Source organism: Manacus vitellinus, unplaced genomic scaffold, assembly GCF_001715985.3.
Source record: "Manacus vitellinus isolate BGI_N305 unplaced genomic scaffold, ASM171598v3 scaffold_1_pilon, whole genome shotgun sequence".
Classification (NCBI taxonomy): domain Eukaryota; kingdom Metazoa; phylum Chordata; class Aves; order Passeriformes; family Pipridae; genus Manacus; species Manacus vitellinus.
Window position 1 is genome coordinate 41,906,812 of NW_021939396.1, and position 19,385 is coordinate 41,926,196.

General features: G+C 40.7%; 1 protein-coding gene across 1 annotated transcript in view; it reads right to left on the reverse strand.

The window, feature by feature from the left end:
• Positions 1-14,883, reverse strand: part of MAPRE2 (microtubule associated protein RP/EB family member 2) — a 74,268-nt gene extending 59,385 nt beyond the window's left edge. Inside the window, exon 1 of the mRNA XM_025895818.1 lies at positions 14,822-14,883. The gene's annotated coding sequence lies outside the window, so the exon portion shown is untranslated. The remainder of the gene's footprint in view (positions 1-14,821) is intronic.
• Positions 14,884-19,385: the final 4,502 nt, after the last annotated feature.

Consider the following 19,385-nt stretch of genomic DNA (forward strand, 5'->3'; position numbering starts at 1 on the left):
CCAGCCGAGACCTCAAAGCCCGACGCCTCTTCATCACCCTCCGTCCCCCGGTACCTCCGCATCATCCGCCTTTTCGCCACACCAAGGAGCTATTTGGGGCTCAAGCTCCTCCTTTTGAAGGAGCCCCCACAGCGGGCTGCTTGGTTACACGCCGCCCAGCCGCAGCAGGGAACACCGCCCAGCTTTCCCCAGCGTCTTCCCTCGGTGCTGGTGTGCTCCGGGTTATGGACATCCCCACTGCGCAAAGCTCGCCTACCCTGGCTGCAGCTTAAAGAATCATAGAGTAGATTTTGTGTTTCATATGGTGAACCCTTTATTAACGAAAGTACATAAATACTGACATGAGAATACAAGGATGTCAAAAGTCATGGACTCCTAATAACAAAAAAGCCTAAGAAGGTTCTAAGTTAATTATGCTATTTTTTTCCTAGTTCCTGCGTCTGCTACTCTGCCTGCATTTCCACCCCAAGCACCAGGATGCCCGAGTTACCAAGCTCTGTATTCCTGCTTATGGCTTCACTGGAGAGCACGGTACACCACCTGTCAAGCTGCACTGCACATTTCCAGCATTCTCCTTCTCTTCGGCTTACACAGAAAAAACATTTGATGGCACATCCTTCAAAATATTGCTTGGATCAGAAACAAGAAGGGAAAAAACCTGCCAAGGCAGCAGCACTGAACTTCTGGCACTGCTAGCACCACCATTCACACAACTCTCATCTCTTCCTCCCCTTCATCTAAAACAGTTTTTTATCCTCCTTGCTCCATTTCCCTCCGCATAGCTCTATGATTTCTGCATATCTCTCCTTGCATAAATAGCAATGCCCTTCAAAGTTTGACATTAACCACAGAGCAATTCTGGTCATCCCCAGGAGCAGATCTGAACTTCACTGAGGCCAAACCTACCTTCACATCCCAATAGTGGATCAAAACTCACACATTTACCACATTAGAAAAACAAACTATCCAACTATTTACAAATTGTTTTCTCTAAACAAAAACGAACAAGAGTGACTATATGCACAGTCTCTTAACAGCTTCGTATGACCTCAGGGCTGTTAGATGCAAAATGTTTGGGCCAATTTATCAACATCTTAAAAAATACATGGCCCCAAATCCAACTCTCTTTTAAAATGAGTTTTAAGGTGGCAGGTCAAACAAAAAGAGCAATGTGAGTATTTCTAATACGTTCCCAGAGACACATGATGATATTTTAACTCAGATGTTCTGAAGTATGAGTTTGATTATGTTTATACTTAGATTTTTTCCTGCAAAAAAAAAGATTTAATGACATTTTAACTAATCTTTACCCTTTCAGACTGAAATGACACTTTACTGAAAACTTAGTTTACATGATAATGTTCATGACATAGACTCTGCATTCACAGAGTAAGGTAAATACAATCAATAACTGAACACCAACTGCAGAGTTCTTGGACTGTTGAGAAACTACTTAGATTTACATCAGACATATACATTAACACACACACACACAGAGCAATCTCTAACAAAATTCAAGTTAGCCTGCCAATTTGTCACTTGTCCTCTGAACACCAAGACAGAAGGTCTTATTTATTCTTTCTGCCAGGTTTTCAAATATACTCAGATTTCTCTTTCAGCAAGCAATCCATGGACATTCGCAGTCAGTACACTTTATTGAAAAGTGTTCCATTCCTCTGGCAACTGGAGGAAGCTACCTTTGAGTCTTTTTCTAAACAAGCAACAAAATACATTCTGCTAAAAAGACCAGTGTCTTAGTAACACCCAAGAACATGGAGAAGCCAGAAATGCTACATGGTGACAGAATATCAAAATAATCTATAGCAGGTCTTTATCTGCCAGACATAACCCTACCTGCTCTGCTAGGCAGTGAGCAGTAAAACACTCTTCAACCCTAACTTGTAAAAATATTTTTACTTCTTCATCAGTGGCAAAGAACAGAAGCTTCTTTATGGAAGTCTCCAAAACTGTTTAAAACATGTACCGACAAAGCTACAGAAGAGAAGTGCAGGTGAGGAGAACATGGCAACCCCTTCTTGCCTCTGCATTATGATTCAAGGTCAGAAAATACACACTGCCTAAACAGAATACCTTACCTCTATAGAGGCTGAGCCAGACCTCAACCAAAGCAGTTTGGTGCTGGTTTTCAGAAAGCACATGCTGCTTTGGTTGATCTAGCACAGGCTGGGGGGCAGAGGGTGCAATATGGATTCCATATGCACGGCACTCCCTCTACTCTACTGCCTCTGTCTCTGTTTCTGGGCACTCTGTGGCCCACAAGTACCACTCTTATCTTTAAATGCTGGAAGCCACCAGGATTTTCTTCCCACTTTTATTATTCTGAGCTAAGAGGTCCTGCAAGAAACAGGAAATCTGTTGCTGTTATTAGGTGTCTTTGCATCTGTGCTGCCTTTGTAGATTTTTACATGCAGTAGGCATACAAACAGAGAAGCAACCTGAAGAATAAAAGGTCAGCATGGTGTTGATTAAAGAGCCCCAACTATGGTATGTTGAAAGTATCGAAATCTAGTACTCACAAGAGATATACACACTAAGCAAAGAGCCAGGAAAGCAATTAATGCCTAAGAGTGGATTACAAAACCTGATGTAACAGATCTTCAGCACTGAGAACCACAGATGCAATGGCTGGAAGGGACCTATGGAGGTCATCCATTCCTATTTCCCACTCAGAGCAGGATCATCATCAACACAAGATCGGGTCACGTTTCGGGACATGATTAATCTATCCAAATCTGAAAAATCTCCACGGATGGAGATGTTGCATCCTCTCGGGGCCACCCGCTCCCATGCAACATTAGCCACACAGCAAGTGTGCTGATGCAAAAAGCACTCTCTACCTCAGCACTTGCATTCCAGTACTCCGATTTTTGCTGGGGTGAACAAGGTAGAGCAAACACTAGCAAGTACTAAAGCAGACCTAGCCATCATTCTCCAAGATCTGGTTGCTCCTTACTCCTCAGAGCTTTCGTTTTCAGGTCCTCTCTCCTTATTTGCTCTAAACTTCACTTACTGCAGTAGAAAGGCCATGCAGCATAATTTAGGATGCCTGAGAGTGAAATCCTTTAAAAGCCCAAAATGCAGCATTAGAAAGACCTCAGACATGCTCAAGCCAGAATTTTATATTAGGCTGATAAGAAGCAATCAATGTACAGCCTCGAAAACAGAGGTGATGGCCATGCTAGAGACTTCTGCTGGTATATTTGTGAGAAGATTAAAAAAACCCACGGTTTTAGGGAGTATTGTGTGTTACATAGCCAAACCATAAATGCAATTAATGATTGCAGAAATTCCCCACTGCTTGAATAACTGTGGGGTGGTGGGAGCATTAGGGAAATAGATTAAGGAAAAAACACATCTAACCCTAGAGTGGCAAGGAGCATTCCTCATCTCTGACATCTCAGTTCAGGTTCAAGCTTGTGATATTCCTTGCACTGTTCTCAGATTACAGCCCAAACACCATGCAAGTATAATTATTTTGGGTCATGTACATCACTTTTCTGAAGAGTTTCATGAACACTCCTGTCACAAGTATAGTTTTTCCACTGGGAAAAAAAAAAAAGAAAATCAGATTTCAGAAAACAGTTAGAAGATAACAACAAGTTATCTTGAGCAACAAGTAGTCCTGAGCAACAACAAGTAGTCCTGAGCGACGTAGTATGCTTTTCTAATTTAACTATTCTCATAGTCTTCCTTTATCAGGATGAAGATTAACAGAATTCTCTAAAGCCCCAGGTTTAGACACTGTAGAGTAAAATTGGTTACTTCTAGCACTGAAGCCTGTGTTTAATCAGACACCTATGCAGAAATATGCTCTCCCTCCTCAAGGAGTTGGCCAACAGTGTTTAGATTTGAAAATAACTGAATAAAGCAAATTAGGAAGAAAGTTTTGGAAGAGCTAAAAGTTACTCTGTTAAGTCTTGGGAACATCTTGGTTTTTAAAGGAAGTCCCAATTAAGGTACACAGACATAATTTATTCCTAGCATGAGTAGATTCAGTAAGATGTGTATAACCATGAGTATACTTAATTAGGCTGCATCGGAATCAGCCTAATTTCTTAAGTTGCATCTAGTAGATTAAGAACAGAAGACTAAGGAGATCCAGATTTGCACGTTATCTGTGGGAAGTACAAATGATGTATCTGCAACTGAATGCCTAATACAGAGCACTGGCTTGCACCAGCCTAAATTAGTGATAACATATTGCACAGAAACATCTAAAAAGGAATCATCAACAGCAGTGTTACTAACACAGTGAATATATATCAGACATGATATGGTGCATGATAAACTGCAAGCTGACCTGGGTTACACAGAACTCACTGACATACTGTCAACAGCACTGATCAGCCCAAAGGAAAACTCCCACTGTGGTGTAAAATCACTTCAAGTGAAAATTTGAAACCGCAAGTTTATAGATTTTCTTCGTTTACACAGCACTGAAGGAGTTCTCCCACCTTCATCCCGTTACCTCATTCTTTGCCTTAAATTTCAGGGTGCGTTGCATTTGAACTCGCCATACCAAACAGCAAATGATAATTCTGTCAGGACAAAGAAACACTGCATGAGTTGTATTAAAACAGCTACTTATCACTCCAGACATCCTGTAGACAAAGAATGAGCTTCCCACCCTTGGGGATTCTAGTGTTGCCACTTTAAGCAAAGTCTTGATTATTTGCCTTCCCTGGAGAGAGATAGATAAAGAGAAGAAAAAAAAAAAGAAAGGGCTGTCCCAATTACACAATGTGCATGGACCATATCCCTATGAGGTAATTCAAGTCTATTTTTAAATATAGAGACATATTTATATTTCAGAGGTCACATTTAACATTTTAAGAAGTGTTCTGTGCCTGTGAGGAAGAGTAAAACAAATCTTAAGAGTCTTTGTCAGCTAAGTATTCTTGAAAATTTAGTCTTATAAGCTGCAAATCTGATCTGACCATTGGTGTATGAATTGATCGCTTAAGAGAGACATCTTCAAGAGCCAGACTGGGTATTTTCCTTTAAAAAGGCCATAGTTACCTTTAATATAAACCTTAATGTAGAAATTAAATAGAAATCAGAGGATTAATTCAAGAGTCTGTCTACAAAACAAGGATTTTTATGTTCACAGGAACAGGATTTCCTGTGAAACCCTTGAATAACAGGTATTTTAAGACTAGTTATATACTTCTAATATTAATTCTTAGAATAAAGTTAATAAATAGGTTTAGTGGACATTTATTAAATCCAATTAGCTAAATCCAGCTGCTTCAAGGAATAAACTCTCCAAATTCCTATTTAGAAAGAAGCACTCTTCAGTACACATCAAAGGACTCCTTACTTAAAACATCAGAAGTTCACACCGAATAGCCAAAATATTTTTATCCAGCATTTTCTACATAACAAAAAGCTCCAGTGAGAGCAGGAAATACTTCAGCGACGGACGGTTCCAAAGTGAAGAAATTTTTTGTTCCGTTAACTCCAGACCAACTCAACATTTGGAACTCTATAGTGTCTCTTATATTTGTGTTCAGTGAAACCCACTGGGCTATAGCAGAGTTTCAGACACACCTCAGGGAGCTGCTCTCATCTAAAAATAGAGGTTGTGATCAATAAATGCTTAGAATAAGGACTCCTATGTCTCACTCTGCCTTTAATACTGATTGAAAGCAATTGAGACAGGAGACTGACTCATTGCTCATTCATGTGCATTTACATGGAATTCTTTGGTGGGAGCTGTTCTAGATGTACCATTGCTGCTTCCATTTGCACCGAGGAGTTAACTAGTTTTCTGGGCTTGTCAGAGCTTTGTCAGAGTTCAGGTGTAAAGACTGTGGAAAGCCAAAATAAAAACATTAAAAATGTTCAGGCAATCTGGATTCCTGGACTTTTTCAGAGAATGACAAAATCTTAATTAAATGAAAGTGAGATCAGTGTTCTAGAAAAGAGGTATTTAGGATTTTCATGTTTCCATACACTACAGTATGGAAAAATACCACTGGTAAAAAGTCAGAGCTTCAGATATTCATGTCTTCAACAAAACAAATTATAAATGTAAAAGTCTGGAAGGATTTGGGAATGTGAGAGAGTAAGTCTAGCATTTCTTTATGTATTTTCAACTGTTGAGGAACCTTTGGCTTTCTTGGGACTAAAGAGGGTGTCCCAAAAAAGGCAGAAAGGTGACAAAATCAGGTGGGAGTGGACAATCTACCCTTTCTGATGTTCCTTCTCTCTGTTCTACGTGGAAAATATCAGCAATACCCTTTGAAAGTTTTTCAGTCTATTGATATATTTCATAAAAGCAAGACTGGGGCATGGAGGAGGACAAAGGAGCAGCTTTGCCACACTTTATGAAGGGCAGAAGTTTCTAACATGAAAAACTGGTATGGCCGTATCCCATACTAAAGTGATACCTTTACTGGTAGACAACGACTTTGAACATGTTACATTACCCTGCTGAAACTTGGCGTTGTTATTACACACTGAGAACTCAAGAATTCTTAATAATGGCTCCTGGGATCAATGATTCTCTGTTCCTATTATACAACAGGTGGTGTGAAGCTGATAGCCATTTTATTTGCACATTATCCAAGTAAGTTAATGCTCTACATGACTATCTGATACCTGTATATAACACAAGGAGGAGTTTAAATGTTTGAGGAAAAAATGCTTTGGAACAATTATTGGCTAAGATCTGTCCAACATAGTGTTGCACCTTGTCTAATGTCAGCATTACAGATGCCAAATACATGTAGCTTGCACAGGGTTTATAACCCATAACAAGGAACATTACACTTACTAACACTTACTAACCTGTCTGATCTGTCCAAGATGCTCACCACTGCTAAAGAGGAAGGGAGAAGGCTGGTACAAGAAAGTTATGATTCCAGCAGATGGTCAATTAAATTTTTTGGATACCTATTACTGGATCAAGAATGTTTCAACCAGCTAACAGAAAGGACTGAATCACTACAAACCAGGATTTGAAGGGGTTACTTAGTCCCAGGAAACTGTTAATTAGGTGTCTGTCCTCCCACATCCAGCAAAAAAGCCAACATAAACAGTATTACATGCTCTAGCTAATGTGAAAGAAATACAGAGTGCATTCATGCCTGACCAGGATCAAAATCACACTGCCAAGTCATTCAGTAGTGTGTGAGTATTTCTGTGATTGCAAACCCCAGCCCAAAAACCTTGCCTTGCTGCAAAATACTCCACACAGTTTCCTCAGGACCTTACAGTGTGTTACAAATCATCTTCTTTCAGGGCCAATGTGTCTCACATGCCCATCAAATTAGTGAATGCCAAGAAGTTACACAGAAAGTGGTGTGCTTTTTTGTTTGTATGCCACCTTCCCCTCTCTTGATAACTACATTTATCTGGGACATTCATAGCCTTTTACAGAAACTACTTTCTGTCAGCTTTCCTCATTTTACAAGCACAGAAACAGGCCCTGCTGACCAGCTTCCTCAAAACACTTACTGTCACAAGTGTGTGCAAGCTCCATTCTCAACACCACTATGGTAAGTTCCCATCCTTTCTTCCATGGGTTGCTTTCTGATTCTTGCAGTACTTCCAGCTCTGCAGCTAACCCAATCCAATCCCTTTTCTCCCTTGCTACAACTAAGTGAATGCCTCCTCCTTTTTAATCTCAGGATTTCTTCCACACCTGAGGTTTTCCCATTGTTCTTTCTCCTATTCTTTCCCACTCTTCCTTTGTCGGGCATAATCCTTTGTGGGTTTGGGCAATTTCCACTTTCCTTCCTCAGCCACCTGCAGAGAACCTGGGTCAAATTGGTTTCCTTCCCTCAGCCAAGTCCCCGGCACACTTACTGTCCAGCTAACATACTGTCATTAGCTAATTACGCCTCATTTCATCCGGGCCGAGAGGAATGGGCTGCAGTACTTGCCTGCTAAGGTGCATGCACATTCACACGCTGCCATCCCAAGAAGCGACACCTGTATTTAAGGGCTGCATAACAGCCGGAATTCACAAACCTCGTGTGACACATTGCTGCCATTAACACACTAAAGAGCTGAAATCCCCGAGGCACCTCAGCACCTCTGAAAAACTAGGTTGTGAGGATTTGCTTGTGATCACTAGCTCACAGAGAAATCAAGATGTGCCTCCTCTTTGAGCTAGAGCAAATGTACATATTACGCACAAGATTTTTAAACATAAATTTGTCTTACCATTCAAATAGACTTGCTTTTAGATATTTCAGGCTCCTTCCAGGCCAAATGCAAGCATCTGAGGCAGTCTGCTTTTTACTTTCTGAGAATTTCTAACACACATGCTTTTTCACTTGCTGTTAAGGATTTAGACCTGTAACACAGTTGTAAGTAATACTTTCTATTGGTAAATAGTAGAGCATTTGGGAGCAAGAAACTGTTCTATGAGTATAATGTTTGCTACTTAACACAATACCCCTACTGATCTGAAAGTTTTAGTTTCTTCACTTATTGATGGAAAACAGACTTTTTCCATTGGCAAGTCAATGTTCATTATCATCTTAGCATTTACCCTAAGGCTTTACAAAGAGGAAAAATAATTTTCACAGACAGCTTTAACCATGTTACACTTTTATTAGTAGTATGAATTAAAAAAAGAATACTTGCAAACTGTGTCAAGAAACTTATCTTGCTGACAGGCATTCCCCGAGAGGACTTTTGGAGCTTGACCTATTAGACCAAGTTTCCATTAATACTTTGAGCACTTTATTAACCTAGTGCTGGAGTGCTTTATTTAGATACTAAGACCCTACAGAAGGCTTACATAGCCCTTTCTGAAAGCCTGAAATTTCAAAGTAGCCGAAAAAGTCTTTGCCTCATTGTTAAGAGTTAAAGGTAGCTGGGAGAAAGTTACTGCTTGTTTGCTTCAGTGGAAAGTGCAACTGTTAAGAGCAACACACAGAAATACTGGGTGCTTGGGTAGGAAATATAAAGAAGCAAGAAAACTTTCAACAATGTACAACTGTTAATTTTCCTTAGGAAGTCAAATTACAACTTTAAAAAAAAAAAAAATCACACGTAGTAACTAAATTAATGGTAACAAAATTGCTGCCACAAGTGTGTGGATCAGGTGGGATACCAGCTGAATTAATATTGTGACTTAATTTTTTTTAAATGTAGGGAACAGATGAAATATAATATAAAGTTCATGCCTCTCCTCTAAAATAGAGGAAGGGCCATTAAAAATGTACACATCTCCATTCTGAGCAGACCAGAGCGTACAAAAAGGTGCATGATATTACTGAAAAGATAAACAGCTGGATTTACTTGCTTCCATTAACCAATGACCCACTTGTCAAACATAAGCTGTAGATTTAAAAGAGTGATTACGTGAAGCCTCTTACATTACACAAAAAAAGATCCGAGCTATGAAATCAGATCAAGTCTGAAAATACTTAAGCACAGTCAATATTGTTCTTTTATACAGACGCAGGATGAGAGTTAGTTATTTGTTTGAAAACCTACAACATGATGTAATGGTGTTTCCTCTAGTGCTGTTCAGAAGGCGTTTATCCCATGCATCCCGCTCGGGTCATTAGTGGTGTGCCAAATCCAGGCCTTTTGTAAGAGGATGAAGCTCTAATGGAAGCCATTGCATAAGTCTGAAGTATGGGGGCATGGCCAGCTTCCTTCTATGAGGAACAGGTACTGATGGAGACTGGAAACTGATGCTTAAAACCATTCACCCACCGTAAACGGTAACCATGACATGTACCTGGCCTGTCTAATCACTCAGAGAGGAACTTTAACAGGGGTGGCAGCTGTACACACTTGGATGGCAGACCTCCAGCTGAAGCTTTTAAGGCCCAAGCCAGCTGCTGTCGACTTTGCCCACCCGTAAGCACCTCCCACCACATGCCTGTTTCTGTGCCTGCTCCAGGCTCAGGTAGGAACAAACATGCAAGATGCTACAGATGATTACAACATTTGGGTTTGAGTGCAAGCCCTGAATTAACACGAGTGCAAGTGTATCAAGGACAACAAATTACTAGGTCTCAAGACCTAAAAACCTCTGATGTTGCCACCTTGTATTGTAATGCAACAGCACTGTCCACAACAGTGGCCTTCCTGTACTTGACCTAAAGCTAAACAAGTCTCTAAGAAGGTTGAGAAGGCCATTATTATAAGGAACATTTTTACTGTAAGGACAAGTTACGTGTTGCTTCCACCTGACCTCATTAGCATGCTGTGTGTTGCCAGTGACTCCCATTTTACTGTGACTCAGTAAATAGGGTGATTTTCTGCAAGCTGCAGATCATGGAGCAACTTAACTATATAGGAATTCTGGCAAAAAAAAAAAACCAACCCACACTAAAGTTTCCAGCCCCAGAGATTGCAGAGAAATATTGGAAAATGCTGATACTTGGAGCCTGTCCACCCATGGATTTTACTCTACTGCTAGAGGCCCTGAGCACCACAGCTCAGCATCCCGGTGCCTGATGTGCAGGTGCAAGCTTTAGCAGCAGCATGGGAAAAGAGGCCAGGCAAGCTGCACAGTGCCTACTACACCACAGTACAGGGATGTGTGCACTTCATAGAAAAGAGAATACAGTTAGGAACACAGCCATGGCACTCCAAGCTCCACACGCCTCCCAGCTCATCTTGCAATAGCATTTTGGTTTCAGCTCAGTTTTTTTGTCATATTACTCAGTAGCACTTGAGGGTCACCACTGTGCCAGGCCAGCTTTCCCTTCCCATCTCCCCTTTACATTTCTTTGTCCATCTCTCCTTGCCTAGATGAAATACAGGGATACTTACCACTTTGCTGTTGGCACCTTCTGGACTTTAAAGTGATAACCAAGCGATGAGACTTGCGGACAGCATTGCAAACAGCCTAGCAAGACACACACTACCAGAAAAAGGTCCTCTGTTTTCCTAACAGATTCAGCCTGATGGCAGACTTGGGATGACTGGACAGAATCAGGATAGGTCCTACACACATATTTATAAAATCTAGAAACTGTTTTGAAAAATGACAGTTATTTTTATAGCATTTGGATGCCCTATAAATACTTGATATATCTGACAAGGATTAATATTTTTCAAGATCCTTAATTTTTTTTTAAATTTATTTTGTTCCTTTAGCAAAACTCAAATCATTTTTTGAATCATTTTTAATAAACGTTCTCCAGCTTTTTAATGAAGCACTATTAATAGGCAGGATGTAAAAAGCAAAAAAGATAACTAGGAACAAAGGTATCTTTTTTTATATTACTGTATATTATGTCTTCAACAGTCATGGCATAAAGTAGCACCATTTTGTAACCTCTGAACAGTCACATTGTGTATAAAATAAAATAAAACAAGGCTTCTAACATTTTGAGCACAAAAGGTACTAGTGGCAAGAAAACAGTGCCTTTTCCTCATTACAGTAGAAAATGAGGTTTCTATTTAATAAAAACCCCAACCACTAGGCTATGTGTTTTTGTTACTGTAAATGTATGTCAGTGCTGTTGACAGCTTCTGCGTTGGAAAGGATCTCATTATTAACTCTGAACAAAACCACACGTTATCTTTTTGAAAAGCAAAGTTATGTTCCTGATGAATCATCAGCTGCTTTGCTGAGCTCCTGTGGGATAATTTTTGGTATCGGGCACTGGAAAAATAAATATCACCCTAAAGTTCAGAATATTTTCAGACAGCACCATAAAAGGCTATTAAAGCTACCCAATTTCTAAGTTAAGAAGGGAATGGGGCTGGTGAGTACACAGCCAGAAACAAACATTCCATTTGGTTAACTTTGCTGTCTCAGGTTCAGGCTTTAGGCCTCCAGTTCTCATGTTGGATCAAAACCAGCTATGAAGCATCTGCGTTCTATGCAGGACTGACTCCTAAACAGATGTCCTCCACTACATTTTTGGAGACCTTGTGGTGTTTACACAGAATGAACATGCTTTAGAAACACTCCGCTCAGCCCAGAAGTTCACCTATTTCATACTTCTTCAGCCCTTTGGCCGAAGTTACAAGGCATCTCTCAGGGAATTCAGGTCTTCTTTGGCGGACATTGGGGGGACCAGTTTGGGAAAACAAGCTATGGGGAACTGAGCAGCAAACAAAGTGCCCTTATCTAGAAATAGTGTTTCATTCTGCACCAATGCTGGGAGTTAGGGATAAAGAAGTGAGAGGAAGTGCTTCTTGAGCCTGCCTGGTTTAGGTAACTACATGCACTTTTATCACGAAGGACCAGAGAATATTTGTGTCTGCAGGGAAAAAAAAAGCTCGTACAGGCCTTTTTGTTCAGACCTCCCCTGGACACTTCATGAATCAGTAGTTCATCATACAAACATACTTTATATACATGTATATACACTTTATATACAGACTTTTAATGTATTTTCTTTCTCTTCCCCTATCTCAAAATTACTCAAATATAACAGCTAATTCCTGAGCTAACGTTCCAGCAGAAGGCAGACTTGCTTTCTAATGTTAGGGTATATTGTAATTGTTTTGGTGATAATACATCAAGCAAGGAATTGCAAGTGCCAAGTCCCCTTATCTGTGTGTTGCACACAAGAGCGCCTAATACAAGAAGTGTAAAATTCCTTGGATGTTCCAACATCCATCCCTCATGTTGTCCTTATAACTTAACTCCATGAAAAAATACACCCATTTGTCAGGCTTAAAGGCACTAAAATCTAACCAGAGGGTTTCCTGAGTGAAGGCTAGCATATAGTAGCATGTTACATGCATTTACCTTTTGCAGTTGTTGGCTCAGCTAATTCTCTAGTAATATAATGAATCTCTGGTATTAGAAGGCTGATAGCTAGATCCTAATTTTGACATATAACAGGCCATAAGGACTAAGGGATTTGGAAAAGAAAGGCTACACAGTGAGCAGCAATCCATGGGGAATACACTGGAAAACTGTCTGTTGCTTCACAGAGAGAGTTACACATTGCAGGAAATCTGCACACGTCAGATAAGTTTCTATTAGACAGGTAGGATGCAGTCTGGTTTTATAAATGTCCACTTGGTGGCTGTGCACTATCTCCATGCACACAGTTTTCTTTAGATTTCCTGTTGTTTCCAAGTGCTTGTGACAATGCCAGTATAACCACAGTGATGAAGCTTGACTTTAAGCAGCAGCATCTGCTCCGTGCCAGAGTGGAAAGCGACAGATGAAAGCCTCTATGGCTCAGCACAAGGCATTGCCCCGCTGAACTTCCATCTGCAACACCTTCCTGGGAACGGTTGCATCCATGGGGGAGGATATTACATTTCTCTAGTTCTTGCTCTCAGATGCCTCCTGTAGTCTAAATCTACTGCTTCACCCTTGAGGCATACAAGCCTGTTTCAACTAAATTATACGCTATTCTTTTCCTGAGAATCTCCAAGTACACTTGAGCCCTGCATGTTTGCTAATTGCTGTCAAAGTCACTCTTCTCTTGCAACCTGATGGACCTGGACTGTATGGCTCCTCATTTAACTCTGCTTCTCTTCTACTTATCTCCATCTGTGCCAGTGAACACAGGCAATTCTTGTATTTCCCGTAGAACTTACCCTGAATTATTTTTCATGTCTGTCACGTATCTAGAGAAATCCTTCTGCAAACATATTTAAGGGTTGGGTTTTTTTCAGGGCATTAAATAACTTGGAGCAAATTCCTAGTTTCACAGTGAAGCAAGTTTTTAAAATAGCTCAGGCAAACCTTTTTACTTTTAACTGTAAAGTTCAAACAACGTACCACTGCAAACTGAGATGTCTCCTACATCCAAAATTAGCATTTATTTATACACTGGAATGGCTTTTTGAGTATTAACACAAACGCAGTGCTATGTTTTAAAAACAAAAGTTCTTCATTACACAGCCCGAGCATCATTTCAGTGCTATGGATGTGTTTATCACCAGCTATGAATAAAGAAACCCCACACTATATTATAAACCACTAATTCTGCAGCACATTCCTGCCAAGGGAAAAGGCAGGTATGGTATCCAGCACAGTACAGTGAGTACTGTCAATGGTGAATCTGTTCAAACGGGAGGTTTAGTACCGGGTATCCTACGCTCCATTTTGGGAGCAGTGAAGGTTTCTTGTTTGACAGCTCGGATGCAGCAGCAATGATACAAGGGAAGCAAGTGATGGGAACCGCAGGAAACACAGATCTGTTCCAGGCGCATCCTTTCTGAAGGCTTTCTAAACATTGCCACCTTGTGGGCCTCCTGTCTCCTGATATCACTGGTCCTTCCACTCTCCCCAGGTGACTGCCTGAGCCAGATGCCAAGCTGGAGGCTAGACTGTTGAAGTTAACATCCAGCTTGGGTGGAATGCTATTTAAACTCCCACAGTTGGGGATTAAAAAATGAACAGAACCTTAAAAATTCTGTCTGACATTAATTACTGACCCTCTATGTGACATTGTGTAATTTGCTCTTTTTCCACTTAACATTATGAAGGCAGCACTAATAATGTTCAGAAGAGCTACCATTTAACAGAAGAAAAGCAAGGAGACAATTTCTCAAAGCTCCCAAACAGAAGGGGAGAGAGGAGTTAAATTCATTGTCCACCTTTAGAGTTTCTTTTTAATTATTCCTTTTTGCCACCATTTCCTTCTTACTCCAATAAAAAAAATCCCCAATTATTTACAAGAAGTCTGTGGCATCTAGTTTAGCTTTCAGCAGTTCCGTTTCATGAATGAGAATTTTTGATGACTTGAATCTATCAATTGCTCAGTCAAAAGATGATGCAAAGGAATATAATTTGTTATTGATACCAAACTTATTTAGCTACTGCCTTACAGACATCAAACACAAGTTTTTTGGTACATTCTCATTTGTTAGCACTGTAAAAAAGACATACAAACGTACTTACTTTGAGCATCCAAACACTTTCCCTGGTTGCCGGCTTGAATTATTCCTTGCAGCAATTTGGTACTGGAAAGAAAACATGAAAACCTTTAGTTCCACAATCACATAGGAAAAAAAAAAAACAACAAAAAAAGACTCACTGGATGGTCTTTGTCTGCATTAGTTGAGCAGTGATGCAACAGTCGTATGCTAAAAGTGAAACGAGGAGAAATCCTTCATTACAATGCCGTAATTCAGCTGTGTTCACAATGGCTCAGTGTCTAACATCTGCACAACAATCAGATGTTCCCCTGATATAGTAGCAGATCTATGAGCTCCCTTATGCAGTGCTACATTCAGAGTTTATTCATAATTACCAGGCACACTGCTCTTTCTTCATCCAACCAGGCTTCTCCTTAGCACAGGCAATCAGTTATGACTGTTGTGTCATGCAACTGGAGCCTTGCTGCACTTGCCTGAACAGCTTTTCAGAGGAAAAAAAATCTGCCATTGAAAGACACAATAACTGATTTACAGGAAAGCCCATGTTTTTGCCAATACAACACAAAGCAGCTGGCAATCCTTTGAAGTGTCTCGCTTAGCAATGAAATCATGGTGCTGCCCACTTTTAGCAGCCACGTTAAGGCCCATTCCCTTCTGTGTTCCTAGATGGAATTGTCTACAAATGCTAAATTTGTCCTCGCATCCATCTCTCTCTCTCTCTCTACATTACAGACTGCAGAAACATAAGATGGAGCAACCATATATGGGTTTCAATTTGTGCCCTGAATTACATACTGTGGTTACGTGGCTAAATTTCTCAATTCAGCTCGTCAGTCAGCAGGAACTATCATTCCTAGCAGGTAAATAATGGTTTACAGTCAGACCTGGGCTCTGGTCATTGCTTGTTTTGCATTCCTAGTCAACTAGTTGAGACAGCCCAGCAGGGAGGAGTATTCCAAAGGAATCTATCTCTACATAACAGCACAAAACTACACCAAACAGGACCCTAGGGGTATTCGGACTGCATGAGGACTGAGAGATGTAAGAAGCTCCCACAGGTAAATTTATATTCATCAAACCCTCTGTTTTAGGAGGAGGAATACATAAAGTAATTCTCACTATAATTAATTATCATCTGGAAAAGGTAAACAGATCTTTAAAGATGGCTTGTATAAAGGACTGGATCCCAGCTCCAGAAGCTATGACTCATTCTGGCAGAGAACTTAGGATGGCTGCTAGCAGACTGGAAGGCTGAAGCTACCTTAAAGCCAAACCAGAATGAAAATTAGCTATTAAACATGTTATTGTTTCATTTCTTTGAATCTATCCAAGCCTCTTAAGCTGTGCTTTTCAATGTACTCTTTTTCCTCCATTTGTTTAATGTGGAAAGTGATTCCAGCACAGCTGACAAACCTCAGGCATCCTGTTGGCAAAGGAACAGCAAATCCATCATGGTATGTTGGCTTTTGCTCAAGTAGACCCCCCCTGAATTTAATCTGAGATCTAACAACACTATTGCAATAGCTTGTAAGGATGGGACACTTAAGACAATGGTTAGAAGAAGTCATGTCCCACCAGAAGGTGTTGACCAGAATTTCTACAAGGCAACCGCAGTAGAGAGACACAGTGAGACACCTTTGAAATATGACACTTAATTTACTTACGGAATGTTTTCCACACTGTACTTTTTGAAGAATGTGATATTTATGGCATATTGAAGACAGAGATAACTACTTAATTGTCTTCAGTATGTATCCCTTGCAAGGGATTTGAGTAATATCACCACGCTGAACTTCATTAATACAGTCATAAATAAAACAAAAGAAACCCTCATAGCACAGGTTCCTAAAGCTTGGAAACTGATTATGATGCTGACTGTACAGGTCACACCAAAGAGGTACATCTCAGCCTTTCTGCCTGCCAACCTGAGCTGCAGGGAGCAGTGTGATTGCTGTGGCCAGATGAGATAATTGGCACCTGCTGCTGTGTGCAGCAGCACGACCAGGTCTCCACCTGCTCCCTAAGCCATGCCAACACCTCAACCTGTACGTCCGGCTTGAGATGCCAGAGCAGCACCCAGGCGAGGGAGTGGTAGGAAACACTGGATCATTAAGGTGGAATTTAATTTAGGTGGACAAAGGAATGCAGTAGAGGTCTTAGTGGGTGTGAGGAAGGTAACGATGGAGAGCTGGAGTCCTCTTCAAAAGGATGGGGGGATAAAGGTGTGCAGTGAAGACAAGATAAAAAGGATGCACCATGTTCTCCTACTAAATGCCAAGCCACGCACTGCTCTCAGCTTCAGACAGTGGCATCATATCGCTGCTCTATAAAGCCAATAAGCACAATTCAGTTCCTCAAAACTCCCCAACACACACAGGCTGCACTGATTTTAAAACAGGAGAGAGTCTGTAAAAATGGAAAAGACCTTAGAATACAGAAAAAAGATTAAAAACAATTTAAAGAGATAAAGAGATGCATTGTTTTCAGGACAGAAACTTATGATTTGTTCAACATTTGTGTAAAGTTTGCACTTTGCAAATGTTTGCAGCTATGCGTAAAACTACACATAGCTGCAAGTTCCCTGTATTATACTATCCATTTCCCTGATGGTCAGATTACACTGGGGGAAACAGGCTAATGTTTATTACAAAATGCTTTGAGTTAAGCTGTTATTAACAGAATTGAGTAGATTTTATTGACAGCCAATGACCATTTGTCTAGTGCATTCAGTTCTCCCCCTTCCACATCCCTACTCCCACATCCCCTTGTGTCATCCCGCTGCAGTGACAGTTGGGAGGCCAAGCCCATGCAGGGGGGTCAGACTGGTGGGCCACTGGCTTCCAGGTGGGCATTCCAGAGTCACTCAGGGAGTCCCTTCCCTTACTTTAGCAGATGCACGTACAGCCCTGTAGACTACATTTGCCACTTTCTCAGATACAGCTGGGTTACATACGCTGCTGTTGATGCTCGTGTGCTGGTGGAGGCCTTGGGCAGGTTTGGCAGACTCCTGCTGTTCAGACTTTATGGGTTCAGTGGACTCAGCTGCTCTCCAGGGTTTTACCTGGTCTCAGGGGGCTTTCACCTGCTCTCTCTCACAATATACTTTTCCTCCCTGTGCATAATAGCTATTGCTACATCCACAAGCTTTACCCACTGAACTTATAGAAAAAACAGATGCAGAAGGGGCTTCTATGATAATATCCCTTGAAATGCTGCAAAACAATTTAATTTTGAATGAATATTAACTAAAAAAAAAACCCACAAAACAAAAAAAAATCCCAAACAAAACAAGAATTGAGCAAGAGGGATATGAGAAAGCAGATAGAAAGGAAAGCAACTAAGAGAAAAAAGAAAGTACAGCAGGGACAATCTGCAGTAAACAAGGTACAACAACATCTAGAAGCACATCATACAGCTGTAATACGAAAAGTACCCATAGTTGTTCCTTTGAAGGACCAAGGAGGAAAAGTCAGGGCAGAATTTAATTAAAGTGATTTAAATCAAATGCCTTCCAGTACACTTGATGATGTATTTTCAAAACTTTGTCTCCAGAAACTGTGTTTCCCCTGTGGGCACAGAGCCCTGTCTTCTGCTACTGTGTCTCAGTGCACTGGATGCTTTCTTCCATACTGCACAGATCTATTTTCTTCCCCTTGCCAAGGACTGGAAATGTGATGTTGCATGAAAACAACTTGTAATATAGGCTGACAGTTACCAATTGCCTCAAATATCCTCAGCAGTTATAGAAAAAAAACTTCAAAACCAACTTATTTTTAGCAAGTGAAAGAATTCAAGCAACCCCATGTGGCTGCTTTCCAGGCATTTACTGAGTGGAGAATAGCTTGACAAATTACAGAAATGGACAAACTCAGAGTGTAAATCAGAAAACAGTGTATATCACTATTTACATATGCTTTCCTGTGGAAAAGAGGAATCGAAACATTAATTTTAAAGCTTCTCGTGTCAAAGGAAAGAATGACTGTTTTTATGAGCTCTGCATGAATCACAAAAACCAAAACAAAAACCCCCATACACTTCACAGTTTGGCAGATTTCTCAACTTGCTGCTAACTAACAGCCCAACCCTATGCTGTCTCAATCTTCCTGGGTAAGTCCTCTGCATCTACTCAGAACTGGACTCTGCAGCACTACAGGGAAGACACAAAGGCAAAGACCCAAAGCAAAGAAGTCAAGTAACACAGCTTAGTACTATTTCCAGTTCCAAAACTACAAGAATGCTTCACAAGGCAGGCAGTCTCAGAGGTTGCAAGATGCTGCTACCGAGCGCACAACAGAGCTTCCCACCTCTTTTGCTCTTCCCATTTCAAACACAGCTTTGTCCCAGCAGTTCTGCTTCTCTCCAGTGCTCTGATTTCAAGTCATCTACTGGCATGAAAAAGGTCCCAGAGATTACTTTTAAAACTCTGTTCCCTCCCTCTCATTTACAAAGCAAACAATCTTTTTTTGATCATTTACATACAAAGTAAATCCAAGCATGTCCTACTTAACGACTTTGTAGGAAAGAACATGAAGTCTTTCTCCGTAAGACTTCTACTCTGCTCAGGGTGGAAGCCTCCAGACTTTTCT